Source organism: Panthera tigris, chromosome D3 (genome assembly GCF_018350195.1).
Source record: "Panthera tigris isolate Pti1 chromosome D3, P.tigris_Pti1_mat1.1, whole genome shotgun sequence".
NCBI classification, from domain to species: Eukaryota; Metazoa; Chordata; class Mammalia; order Carnivora; family Felidae; genus Panthera; species Panthera tigris.
This window is the reverse complement of record NC_056671.1, coordinates 29,960,744-29,974,256: the sequence shown is the minus strand read 5'-3', so window position 1 is coordinate 29,974,256 and position 13,513 is coordinate 29,960,744. Positions and strand designations below refer to the sequence as shown.

The 13,513-nt window shown below is 43.4% G+C and overlaps 1 long non-coding RNA gene across 1 annotated transcript in view; it reads right to left on the bottom strand.

Moving 5' to 3' along the window:
* Positions 1-13,513, bottom strand: part of LOC122232408 — a 31,128-nt gene that overhangs the window by 925 nt on the left and 16,690 nt on the right. Inside the window, exons 3-4 of the long non-coding RNA XR_006209754.1 lie at positions 1,771-1,887; positions 521-684 (exon numbers count right to left, since the gene is read on the bottom strand). This is a non-coding gene — a long non-coding RNA (uncharacterized LOC122232408). The remainder of the gene's footprint in view (positions 1-520; positions 685-1,770; positions 1,888-13,513) is intronic.

Below are 13,513 nucleotides of genomic sequence, written 5' to 3'. Positions count from 1 at the left end.
CTCACGACAAGGGCTTGTGCCATACAGATGGCAATACACTGAGAGTCCACTGTTCCACATCCTCACCAGCACTTCCTTGTTTCCATCAGAGTTTTTAATTTTTGTCAGTGGTACATGAAATGGCATCTCCTTGTGGTTTCAGATTGCATTTCCTTGGTTACCCGAGAGGGTGAGCAACTTATGTGTGTATTGACGGGTGACTTTTTAAAATTATTTTTTAATGTTTATTTATTTGGGGGGTGGGGGGTGCAGAGAGAGACACACACACACAATCCTAAGCAGGCTCCAGGCTCCGAGCTGTCAGCACAGAGCCTGATGTGGGGCTCAAACCCACCAACCATGAGATCATGACCTGAGCCAAAGTCAGATGCTTAACTCATTGGGCCACCCAAGAGTTCCTGGGTGACTTTTTTTTTTTAAGGAACAGGGGACAGAGTTGTTGCCTTGTTCTGTTCTCGCCCCTCAGTGACCACACGGCTTGGGTAGGTTACTCCCCTTCCTGGGGATTTCTTTTTCTTACCTGAGCAACAGAGATGCTGCTTTGCAGTTCTGCCATTAGATACAATCCTTAAGTCAGGAGCTGTATTCTCTTCATCTTTGTATCTTCGGCTCAAGGCCTGGCCCCAGGATGGTGTTACAGACTGTCACTTTTGCTGAATGAAGTCTAAAATTCACCAGGTAGTTCTGTAATATCAACAAAGGCAGACAGGTGAGGGAGCCTCCCTCTGGAAGCAAGAGAGGCAAGCAGAGGGGCAGAAAGCAGAGACCTGGTTCAAAGCCAGCCTCTGCCAGTCTCTGCAACCAAGGGAACATCACTTCTCTGAGCCTCTGTTTCCTCACCTGCAAATCGGGATGATGACAGATCCCTCCTAGGGTTGCAGTGAGGATTGATTTAGATGGTGGAATCAGTGGTTACTCTTTTCACCTCGCCCCTGGAGTTCTAGGATGCATCCCCCACACCTGACCTGCAGGGGTCGCTCTTCTCTCTGGGCACCAGATCTTTCTTCTGTCAATGAGGGGAGTGGGCCATCATTGATTCCCCACCAACGGGCCACTGAGTTACAGAGGCAGAGGTTCAAAGTTGGAAAGTAAATCTGACCAAGCTAGGGCTCCAGCTGAGATGGGTCAACATGTGCCCCCTTGTTTTGGACTGAGATACAGTTTATAACAACAAAGCCTTTCAGTGTTGACCATCTGAGACCTGTGTGATAAGCTTAGGGGAAGGTCATGATATATTGCTGGAAACTTTGATGTCCCTTCTCATCCCCCATTCACTGGTGCCCTAACACATGTGTCCTTCCACTGAGCTGCTGAGCAATCCATGGAGAGCAAATACAGGATTGCCAGTGCACCCCACCTGTGCCGAGTGACCACTGGTGGGCAAGGACTGGGTCTCGGGCTGCTCCTAGACAATGTCCTGGAAAGTCTCCTGGACACTTCTGACTCAGTGTGTCCAAAACTCACCACACTCTCCACAAGCTCCACCTCATCTTAGGGATTGGTGTCACCATCCTCCACCCTAGTGCCCACAACAGAACTCAGGAACCACCTCCACCCACCTCCCCCCACCCTGCCAACCCCTCCTCCCCTCTGGTGGCTCTGAAGGGAGCCATGTAAGGAGGTCCATGTAATCTATTATCCACAAGGTGACACCTCTGAGAGTGAGCGAGGACCCTATTAATGATTGAACTGGGACAACAGCAAACACTTGGATGTCTCGGTGCATAACTGTGTATAAAAGTAGACGTGGACAATGAGTAATGTAATTACCAGGGCACTGCTGCTGTAGCCAACGACGGAACACAGCCTAGATCTCCACCAGCTGGAGTTGTTCATAGGGTGCAATCTTACTCAGCATTTGAAATGCTGCTCCTGGATTTTAGGAGGCTTAAACAAAAAGAAAAAAAAAAGGAAATTTAAATAATTAGAAAAATATGAAAATTAGGAGAAACTCTTGAGAAAAATGTAAAATGACAAAAGCAAAATACAAAGCATATGAAAGTATGTGCTAACTGTGTACATAACCGTATAAATATACAAAGAAATGTGTATATTCTACACACACATAGAAAAGGGTCCAGGGACAGCTCAGTCAGTACAGCATGCAACTCTTGATCTCAGGGTTGTGAGTTCAAGCCCTGCTTTGGGCATAGAGCTTACTTACTTAATTAATTAATTAATTAATAGGACCCAAAGGAACTACCACAATTGGAATCATAATTACCTCTGGGTGATGGAATTTCTATTTTGATTTTGTAGTACTATTTTTGTATTTTCCATATTTTTGGTAAGAATGTTTTACTTAAAAAAAATTTTTTTTAATCTTTATTTATTTTTGACAGTGAGAGAGACAGAGTGCAAGTGGGGGAGGGTCAGAGAGAGAGGGAGACCCAGAATTAGGAGTAGGCTCCAGGCTCTGAGGTGTCAGCACAGAGCCTGATCGATGTGGGGCTCAAACTCACAAACCATGAGATCATGACCTAAGCTGAAGTCTGATGCTTAACCAACTGAGTCACTCAGGTGCCCCATGAATGTTTTACTTTTTAGATCAGAAGGAAAAAAAGGTTTTTAAAAATTTTTTTAATTTATTTTCAGAGAGAGACATTGAGCATGAGTGGGGGAGGTATAGGGAGAGGGGGAAAGAGAATCCCAAGCACTGACAGTGCAGAGCCTGACTCGGAGTTTGATCCCACACAGGGCTCGATTCCATGAACCGTGAGATGATGACCTGAGCCGAAATCAAGAGTTGGACACTCAACGGACTAAGCCACCCAGGGGCCCTGGAAAAAAAATATATTTAATATCACTTCAAGACACCAAAACAGTTCATTTCTTCACAAGTGCTTCCTGAGCCCACTGGTCTAGACTTTCCAGGATCCAGGGACAGAGGCCCTTTCTCTGGGGTGCCACCTTGATAAAAAGAAAAAGGCTCAGGCCAGACTCTGGGTTCCCCAGGGGCAGTGTGGTTGGGGGAATGGAGAAAGCTGAGAAGACAGGCCTCCCTGGAAGGGAAGAGTGGGCATCAGGGCTGTGGGTGGAGTTGTAAAGTGGCCACAGGTGTTGGTGATCAATACCATTCAGTAGGCTAGTGGCCAAGGGTACAGTGGTGGTTACACCGTGGTCTGTGCTGAGAGATGACCACTGGGCCAGGAGAGCCAAAAGGAACCTGAGTGAGCAAGCCCTGAGGAGCTGAGGAGGGAGTTAGCACTTCCTGAGGGTCCTGAGCTTGAGACGCTGTGCATGCCTCATTCAGTTATAACTGAGGCCCTGAAGGTCTTTGCCATCCCTGCCTAGAGGCTCAGTGCAGCCAACCCAAGGTCATTGTCAGTGTGCAGCAGAACTCAGGTTGCCTTCTCCTAGAATCAGCACCGGGCTCCCCACCTCTGGTCATCACCTGCTGTGGCTGTGCCGAGGGAAACTGCGGGATAGCGTGTGGTGTGGTGTTAGAAAGACAGCGCGCTGTGTAGCTGCCCATGTGGCTGAGTCAGAATAGAATAAATCTGTTAGAATTCTGCGTATGCTGGTAATTACTCTCAAACATGCTTTACCGAAATTTCTCCTCTCAAGAGCTGACCGGTTGCTTCATTTAGAAGATAAATACAGAGTCAGCAGGGGTGGGAGCCTGTGCTGCCACCCCCACCCCGGTGTGGCTGGAGGAGAAGAGGGTGTGGTGTGAGCAGATCCTTGGCGGACTAGGGGCCTCCAGTGCGGCACGGAGGTTTCTCTATTCTTCAGTAGTAACAAGCCCTCAATTGTCTCTGAGGGTGGGGGCGGGGCAGTAATTGCATTCACATTTTAGCCAGCCCTCTGTGGTGGGTGGAACTGCCTGAGTTGGTGTGTGTGACCGCTTTGCAAACGGTCCTTGAGACCATGCTGTGCTTGCCCCGCGTGTAAACGTACTGCACATGTAAGTAGGGCAATCTAAGTTTGATAAAGGGATTATTTACCAAAGTGTGGGAAAGGTGTGGGGAAACCGGAAAGCACAGAGTGGCGGCGGGGCGCCAGCTAGCGCAGGGGCTGTCGCCCTTTCTGGGCCTGGAGGGATGAGAGGAGGAGCTGTGTGGAGAGCGCCCCCTGCAGGAGCTGTGAGGAGAAGGGCCAGCCTGGTGCAACCCTGTCGAGGAGCTAGGGAGTAAACACCCAGAACTCAATTCTTCTTCCTCTTCCAAATTCCAGCGTCCCCTAACCAAACTCAGGCAAAAACCTGCCTGCGGATGCCCAACAGGTTCCAAGGGAGACGGGCAGTGGTTATGAAGGGCATCCGGCACCAATTAAAACATACCTTAAAAACATAGTTACCCTCAAAAGTTACCCTTAAAAACATACTCTGTAGGTAAAAGGATAAATTATTGTACATTCTTTTAATGGATTCCAATGTGTCAGTTTAAAAGATTGTGGAAGATTTCTTATGCTCAGACCAAGAAAACAAGCAATGAAAATATATCAAACTATCCTACTTCAATATTTAAAACTGTATAAATATACATGAGTGTGCTCTTTTAAACATTTTTTTAACGTTTATTCATTTTTGAGAGAGTGTGAGGGGGAGGGGCAGAGAGACAGAATCTGAAGCAGGCTCCAGGCTCTGAGCTGCCAGCACAGAGCCCGATGTGGGGCTCAAACCCACAAATTGTGAGACCATGACCTGAGCCTAAGTCAGGCACTTAACCAACTGAGCCACCCAGGTGCCCCAACATGAGTGTGCTCTTATAAGCACAGAAAAGAAGTCTGGTTACCTCTTGGAGGTGGAGTGCAGGCGGGTATCTATAAACCTTCATGCCTTGCTTTACATGCTTTGCATTATTTGAATTCGTAAACATGAGTGTGAAATGTTTTTATAATTTTAAAAAATCATAAAATAGAAAGAAAGGAAAGAAACTCTTGGAAGCCAGAAAGAGTGAATGGGCTGAAGAGGCTGAGGCAGGGAGAAACTGAGGGCCACTAGCCACAGAGAGGCCAGGCCAACAGTGGTCAGGACCAACTGAAGCAGTGGAAGTAGGGATGGAGTGGAAGGCTGGCTTGCAAAGTGCTTGAAACCCTCCTCCTCTTCCCTCTCCTCCCTCCCTCTCCCTTCCTTTCCCTTGGAGATGGCAACATGGCTGGAAGCCAAGGAGGCAGCTGGTATGGTTGGAAAATCAGTTACACACAAGGGGATTGAACAAATATATTGAGGATAATGGGAGCCAGGTTTTTCTCACTGTTGGAGGAGAATTACAAATGTGGAAAGGGGGCAGGCCTGAAGAACTGGAGCTATCAGGGTGAACTGTATGTGTGTGTGTGTGTATTGTATATATGTATATATAAATATATATATACATATATACAAAAAATATGTATTATATATTGTATAATATACACATATATTTGTATATGCATATGTATGTATATGTATATATGTGTGTGTTTATGTATGTGTGTGTATGTATAGATGGATAGATATACAAATACATGTTTGTGTGTGCATACTTTTTCCCTAGCACTGCCCGCTGAGAAGGCCTAGATAGCAACAAGCACATCAGGCACCCAGATCTTGATTTCTAAACATTATCCTTCACCAAAACGAATTAGGACTCCCTTGGGGTGCCTGGGTGGCTCAGTCGGTTAAGCGTCTGACTTCAGCTTAGGTCATGATCTCACAGTTTGTGAGTTCAAGCCCCACATCAGGCTGTTAATGCAGAGCCTGCTTTGGATCCTCTGCCCCCTTCTCTCTCTGCCCCTCTCTGGCTCGTGCTCTCTCTCTCTCAAAAATAAATAAACATTAAAAATTCTTTAAAAAGAAAAGGACTCCTTGAAGAAATAGTTGATTCCAGTGTCAGTGGGGCAACTGGAAAATAAAGTATTCAAAGAATAGTGACATGTCAAAAGGACAGTAAGGGGCTCCCACCCACCAAGTCTGGGACAATTAGAGCATCAAAATAAAAATAAGGGGGCACCTGGGTGGCTCAGCCAGTTGAGCATCCAACTCTTGATTTAGACTCAGGTCATGATCTCACAGTTGTGGGATCCAGCCCCGATTTGGGCTCCATGCTGAGCTTGGAGCCTGCTTGGGAGTCTCTCCCACTCTCTCTGCCCCTCCCCCACTCACACTCTCCTTGTCTCAAAACAAAAGAAATAAACCTTTATAAATAAACAAACAAACAAATAAATAAACATGATAATAACCAACTACAACCCACTGAATAACCTAGGAATCTATGAGTCATATTGATTAAGGAGAAGGAAAAGCTCTTCCTTACAGTACAAAGCCAACTAATAAAAGTAGAGGGAGTGATGGAAATAGAGAAACCATCATAATGATGGACTGATTCAGGCCGGAGACTTCATGGATGTTCTAAGGCTTGTAGGTCGAGGTTTGATGAGGAACAGAATATTGGAAAATATGGAGCGTATTTCCCAAAACTAAAATTGGTGTCAACAAAATCTCCCACCCTACATGCTCTTCTGCCACACCCCCATCATGAAGTGAATAGTTTCCCTCTCCTTGAGTCTGGCCGGAGCATTTTCACTCACAACCAACAGAACATGGCAGGAATGACACTGTAAATTCTAAGGCCAGACCAGAAGAACCCTGCAAGTTTTATCCTTGTCTCTTAGAGCACTCTTTCTTGGAACGCTGCCTCTCAGAACCACACAGTCATACTATGAAAAGCCCAAGCCACAACAAGAAGCCACACATTGGTGGCTCCACTGACAATAATCTCCAGTGAGCCTGTCAGTCACCCCAGCCCATCTTGGAAGTGGATCCTCCAGCCAGCAGCCATTTAAGACACTTCCAGCAGTTCAAGTCATTTCAGCTGAGGCCCCAGATCATGGAGGAGCAGAAATAAGCCAGACCTACCATGCCTTGTCTGAATTCCTGACCCACAGAATCCATAAGCATGATAAAGTGGCCTTTGTAATGGCACTAAATTTGGGGGTAGTTTATTAGGCAAATATAGACAACTGGAGAATTAGCATAGTCTCAGATATCTCCTCACAAAATACTTATCCAGCACAAAGAAGAAAATGGTAGCTTTATGGAGGAGAAACCTGGCAGACAGCAATCTGACAATGGAACCATGGTTCCTATGACCGATCAAGGTTCCCATGATGATCCAGTCATCATCATGATATGCTGAGAACAACACAGTATCGTTTCAGCAGTACTCTAACATGTCCTGGGGCTAGTCTCAAGGAAACTTTGAACAGACTCAGATTGAGACAGCACCAATTTATCCATGGTATTTTTAGAGACTCAAAAAAATATTTTAATCTTAATTTATTTTGAAATCAGAAGGAAAAATGTCAATAGTATGAATCCAGTCTGCATTATATTCATCTTTATACCAAAGCAATATAAAGTATATTTTAACTTTTTTATGCAGGAAGGAACCCACAAATGCAAAAGTGCCTAGGACCAACCAGAGTCATAATGCGTGCCTGGGTTGAGGACATCCTACAGAATGAAATGTGCCAGATGAGAGGGAATCAACACACTCCACCCTATCTCTCCCACTGAATGCAGATATCAAACTTGGAAAGAGGGGTGCCTGGGTGGTTCGGTTGTTTAAGTGCCCGACTTCAGCTCAGGTCACGATCTCACAGCTCGTGAATTCGAGCCCCGCGTGGGGCTTTGTGCTGACAGCTCAGAGCCTGGAGCCTACTTCAGAGTCTGTGTCTCCCTCCCTCTGCTTCTCCCCGCTCATTCTCTCTCTCTCAAAAATAATAAATATAAAAACAAAAAAAAAACCTGGAGCAAAAAAGTAAACAATAATGGGCACACTGGGGAAGAATGCCAGAATTCAAAGTATTACTGAATGACTAGTGAATTTTCTCCTTTTCCCCCTCAAGTATCCCCCAGTTTAGAGTCAATGCAGTCTGAAACCTGGAAATGCATATAGCATGAATGAGAGAGCTTCAGGAGGAGCTCACTTTCTCTGGCTAGAGGAGTGGGAAGGGGGACTCTAAACATGGAGAGAAATACAGGAAGATCCCATTTTTCTTTTTTTCTTTTTTCTGCACTTTCTTTTCTCACCCCCTAAACAATTTTGTGCTGGTGGTGGCAGCAGCAGAAACAACAGTGGCAACGGGGGCCACTTCGGGAGCCTAAAATTCTGAGTGAGGAGAACCTTCACCCCTGATCAGAGAGGCTATGATTCCCAAAAGGGTGGGCCTCTCTCTCTCTCTCTCTCTCTCTCCTCCAATACTTGGCTCCAGATATGGGACCAGTCATGGGAGAATGTGGCAAAATGGGGGAAATAAAGCCATACCTTTCTGGCCAGAAGACCACAAAGGGGAACCCCAAGGAACTAGAAAGGACCAGGAAGATTGCAAAGTTGTTTATTAACTGTATGGGTCTGACTCTAAACAGCACACCATAGCTTTTGAAAAGTAAATTAGGACAGACACCACCCAGGTTCCAAACCGGCCACTGGATGGTACATCCTGGAAGACAGAGCTGAAAAGCACTTCAAAGGCTTTGCAAATGGAACTGACACCAAACCACAACCCATGGAAGACTGGATAAAACTTGCAGCCTGAATTCAAGCAAGTCAATTGCCTATTTAAACAAAAATATCAACATTCTCATAGGATTTAGACAGAACACAAAGTCCCATGACATAATATTCAAAATGGATACAATCCAATGATTTTATAACAATGACCATGTATTACTCAGCCTACAGAGAGCCAGGAAAATCTCAATTCACCTGGCAAGAGACAATCAATAGATGTCAACACTGATATGACACAGATGTTGGAATTGTCTGACAAAGACTTTTTTTTTTTTTAACGTTTATTTATTTTTGAGACAGAGAGAGACAGAGCATGAACGGGGGAGGGGCAGAGAGAGAGGGAGACACAGAATCGGAAGCAGGCTCCAGGCTCTGAGCCATCAGCCCAGAGCCCGACGCGGGGCTCGAACTCACGGACTGTGAGATCGTGACCTGAGCGAAGTCGGACGCTTAACCGACTGAGCCACCCAGGCGCCCCAAGACAAAGACTTTAAAGCAGCTGCTATGTGTGTCTGTGTGTCAGTATATGTCTGTCTTTATGCCAGTATGTGTTTATGTTGTTTTGATTACTGTAGCTTTGTAATAAGTTTTTTAAAGTTTGTTTATTTATCTATTTATTTATTTATTTACTTAGAGAGAGAGAGAGAGAACGAGTGGGGGAGGGCAAAGAGAGAGGGGGACAGAAGATTCAAAGCAGGCTCCGTGCTGACAGCACAGAGCCTGATGTGAGGCTCTAACTCACGAACTGAGAGATCATGACCTGAGCCAAAGTTGGACAGTTAAACGACTGAGCCACCCAGGCGCCCCTTTAGTAAGCTTTAAAATCAGGATGTGTGAGGGGGTGCCTGGGTGGCTCAGTTGGTTGAGCGTCTGACTCTTGATTTCAGCTCAGGTCAAGATCTCACAGTTGTGAGATTGAGCCCCTAGTTGGGCTCTGTGTTGAACATGGAGCCTGCTTGTGAATTTCTCTCTCTCTCCCTTTCTCTCTGCTCCCTCCCTGATCATACATGCACTGTCTCTCTCTCTCTCTCTAAAAAAAAAAAAAAAAAAAATCAAGATGTGTGAGTCATACAATTTTTTTCATTTTCAAGATTGTTTTGACTATTTGAGGTACCTTGGAATTCCATATGAATTTTAGGATGGATTTATCTATTTCTGCAAAAGACATCATTGGAATTTTGGTGGGGATTGTGTTGAATCAGTATATCATTTTGGGTAGGAATGACATCTTAACAATATTGTCTTCCAATCCACTAACATAGGATGTCTTTCCACTTATTTGTCTTCTTTAATTTCTTGCAGCAATGTTTCATAGTTTCCAGCATACAAACCTTTGGTCTCCTTGGTTAAGTTTTTCCTAACTATTTTATACTATCTGATGCTATTATAGATGGAATTGTTTTCTTAATTTTCTTTTTGAATCATTCATTGTTTTTGTATAGATGTGCAATTGATTTGTGTGTGTTGGTTTTTTATCCTGCAACTGTACTCAATTTGTTTATTGGTTCGAACACTCTTTTTTTTATTTAAAAAAATTTTTAATTTATTTTTGAGAGAGAGACAGAGCACAGCAGGGGAGGGACAGAGAGAGAGACACACACACACACACACACAGAATCTGAAGCACATGCCAGGCTAAGAACTGTCAATACAGAGCCCAACATGGGGCCCAACCCACAAACTGTGAGATTGTGACCTGAGCCAAAGTTGGACGCTCAACCGATTGAGCCACCCAGGCACCCCAGTTCTAACAGTATTTTGTAGAATCTTTAGGGTCTTGTACTTATAAGATCATGCCATGTGCAAACAGAAATAATTTTCTTCTTTCCTTTTCAATTTGAATTGCTTTTTATTTTTTTCTTTTTTCAAACATTTTTTAAATGTTTATTTTTCAAAGTGAGAGAAAGAAAGAGTGTGAGTGGGGGAGGGGCACAGAGAGAGGGAGACACAGAGTCCAAAGCAGTCTCCAGGCTCTTAACTGTCAGCACAGAACCCGATGTGGGGTTTGAACCCACGAACCATGAGATCATGACCTGAGCTGGGGTGGGTTGCTTAACCAACTGAGCTACCCATGTGCCCCTTTTATTTTTCTTGCGAGAACTCTGGCCAGAAACTTCCAATAGTATGTTGAATGAAGTGTTGGAAGCTCACATCCTGGTATCGTTTTTGATTTTAGGAAAAAACAAAGCTTTTAGTCTTTCAGCATTAAGTATGAAGTAGCCATGTGTTAATACATGGCTTTTATTATATTGAGGTTTCTTCTATTCCTAGTTTGTTGAAGTGCTTTAAAAAAAAAAAAAGTTTATTCATTTAGGAGGGTCTGGGTGGCTCAGTCAGCTAAGCATCTGACTTCAGCTCAGGTCATGATTCCATGGCCCATGAGTTCAAGTCCCACATTGGGCTCTCTGCTGCCGGGGCAAAGCCCGCTTCAGATCCTCTGTCTCTGTCTCTTTCTGCCCCTCCCCACTTGCACCCTCTCTCTCTCTCAAAAATAATAAACAACGTTTATTCATTTATTTTGAGAGAGAGAGAGAGTGCTAGCTTGTGCAGGGGAAGAAAAGGGACAGAGAGAAAACTCCAAGCAGGCTTCGTGCTGCCAGACCAGAGCGCAACATGGGACTCAATCCCACAAACCATGAGATCATGACTTGAGCCAAAATCAAGAGTCCTGCACTTAACAGACTGAGCTACCCAGGAGCCCTTTGGTGAGTTGTTTTTGTTTTTTTGTTTTTTTTTTTTTAATCATGAGGGGCATCACATGATCACGTAGTTTTTTTCTTTCATTGTATTAATGTGATGTATTACATTGATTGATTTCCTTGTGTTGAACTACTCCTTCATTTCAGGGATATTCCCACTCAATCGTGGTTAATCATCCTTTAAAATGCTGTTGGAGGGCACCTGGATGGCTCAGTGAGTTAAGCTTCCGACTTTGGCTCAGGTCAAAATCTCATGGTTTGTGGGTTTGAGCCCTTCATAAGGCTCTGTGCTGTCAGCAGAGATCCCCTCTCCACCCCCCCCCCCTTACCCCGTCTACCGCCTCTAAAATAAATAAATAAGGCACCTGGGGAGCTCAATCAGTTAAGTGTCCGGCTTCAGCTCAGGTCATGATCTTGCAGTCTGTGAGTTCAAGCCCCATGTCAGGCTCTGTGCTGACAGCTCAGAGGCTAGAGCCTGCTTTGGATTCTGTGTCTCCCTCTTTCTCTGCCCCTCCCCTGCTCAGCTCTGTCTCTTTGTCTCTCACAAAAATAAATAAACATTAAAAAAAAATAAAATAAAATAAACACTTTAAAAAATCTTGAAAAAAAATGCTGTTGGATTTTATGTACTAATATTTTGTATGTTTATTAAAAGTTTATTTATTTATTTTGAGAGAGAGAGAGACACACACACACACTGGGGAAGGGCAGAGAGAGAGGGAGAGGGAGAATCCCAAGCAGGCTCCAAACTGTCAGCACAAAGCCTGATGCAGGGCTTGATCTCATGAACCATGAGATCATGACCTGAGCTGAAGTCAAGAGTCAGATACTTAACCAAATGAACTGCCCAGGCACACCCTACCTATGTACTAATATTTTGTTGGTGATTTTTGCCTATATATTCATAAGGAATACTGGTCTGTGATTATCTTTTTTTGTGATATCTTTATTTGGTTTTGGCATTACAGTAATGCTGGCCTCATAGAATTAGGAAGTGTTGGGGCACCTGGACAGCTCAGTAGCTTAAGCATCTGGCTCTTGATTTTGGCTCAGGTCAGTCATGATCTCACAGTCTTTGTCTCTCTCTCTCAAAATAAATAAATAAATAAACATTTAAAAAAAATAATTAGGAAGTGTTCCCCCCTCTTTAATTTTTGGGAAGAGTTTGAGAAGGATTGGTGTTAACTTGTTTAAATATTTGGTATAATTCACTAGCAAAGCCATCTGGTTCAGAAGTTTTGTTTATTGGTAGGTTTGGGGTTTTTTTGTTTATTTGCTTTTAAGCTCCATGTAAGCTCCATGTCCACCATGGGGCTTGAACTCATGATGCTGAGATTAAGAGTTGTATGCTCTACCAACTGAGCTAGCCAGGCATCCCTGTTTATTGGGAGGTTTTGATTGCTGATTCAATCTCTTTACTCATCATAGGTTTATTGAGATCTGCTATTTCCTCTTGAGTTAATTTAGGTTATTTGTATGTTTGAAGGAATTTGTCCATTCCTTCTAGGTTATCTAATTTGTCAACATATAATTGTTCATAGGATTCTAATTCTTTTTGTTTCTTTAAAGTCAGTAGTAATTTCCCCAGTTCCATTTCTGGTTTTATTTACATCTGCTGCCTTTTTTTCCCCTTTGTCAGTCTAGCTAAAGATTTGTTGATTCTGTTGACTTTTTTCAAAGAACCAACTTTTGGTTTTATTGTTTTCTTTATTTTTTTCTATTCTCTCTATATATCTCTATCTCTATCTTTATCTCTATCTCTATCCTCATTCTAATTGCTATTATTTATTTCCTTCTAGCTTTAAGTTTAGTTTGTTCTTCCTTTTATAACTCTTGAAGGTTGATTTGAGATCTTTCTTTTTTTACGGTAGACATTTATAGCTATAAATTACCCTCTGAACACTATTTTCACTGCATCTCTTAAGTTTTGGTATGTTGTGTTTCATATTCATTTCATGGTATTTTCTAATTTCCCTTGTGATTTCTTCTTTGACCCATTGGTTGTTTAAGGGTATATTGTTTAATTTCCACATATTTATAAGTCTTCCAGTTTTCCTTTCATTTCTAGTTGTACTTCATAGTGGTTGGAAAAGATGTTCTAAGTGATTTCAATCTTTCAAAATGTATTAAGACTTGTTTGTAGCCAAACACATGATCTATGCAGGAGAATGTTCCATGAACACTTGAGAATAATATGTATTCTGCTGTTGTGTAGTATTCTGTTTATGTCAGGTCAAATAGGTTTATAGTGTTGTTCAAGTTCTCTGTTTCCTTATTGTTCTTTGTCTGATTGTTCTATCCATTACTGAGTGTGGTATT